Raw genomic sequence first — 692 nt, forward strand, 5'->3', positions numbered from 1 at the left:
ATTCATCCCGTGTGCGTGCTGTCGCTTTCTGCAATTAAAACGTAATTAATGTAATTAAGTTGGCAAAGCGGCGCTTTTTGTTTTGCGTGCAGTTAATTTTACACAAAATAAACGCCGAAATAGTGCCAATAACGCATCGGCGCTATGCATCTTGATTTTCGATCGAACAAGTATTGCGAAATACGCGTTTGGACGAACATCAATGCTTGCGTGCCGATTTTATTATATTGCATATTAGACAAATGCAAATACAAATGTCACTTACCAAATATATCAGCCGCGACACTCCTCGTTTCGGAGACGATCTATCTATGTTCGTTGTGTTCTGAAAATACAAAAAAACTCTATTAACGCTCTATTAAAGACTAAGCAGCTTCGTCGAGGACAACTTCGCGTCAATGGCGCCGCGTGACGCGGCGGCGGCGGCGATGCTACGTCTTGATTTTCGATCAAACGCGTATTGAAAAATACGCGTTCGATCGATTCATCAGCCAGAGTTGAATCCGTATTACATGAATTAAATGCGAGATTACTAATAAATATTATACTTACCAATTAAGTGAATCGTGGCGTCACTTGTTCCGGAGCCGATGCGTTCCGTGTCCATCGCGTTCTGCAAATGAAACGTGAATGCAATTAAAATAGCGTAAGTGTTTCGTTTCCAGCGCGGTCTATTTCACGCAGCAATAGCG

The sequence above is a fragment of the Wasmannia auropunctata genome, unplaced genomic scaffold, assembly GCF_000956235.1.
Source record: "Wasmannia auropunctata unplaced genomic scaffold, wasmannia.A_1.0 LD334535.1, whole genome shotgun sequence".
Classification (NCBI taxonomy): Eukaryota; Metazoa; Arthropoda; class Insecta; order Hymenoptera; family Formicidae; genus Wasmannia; species Wasmannia auropunctata.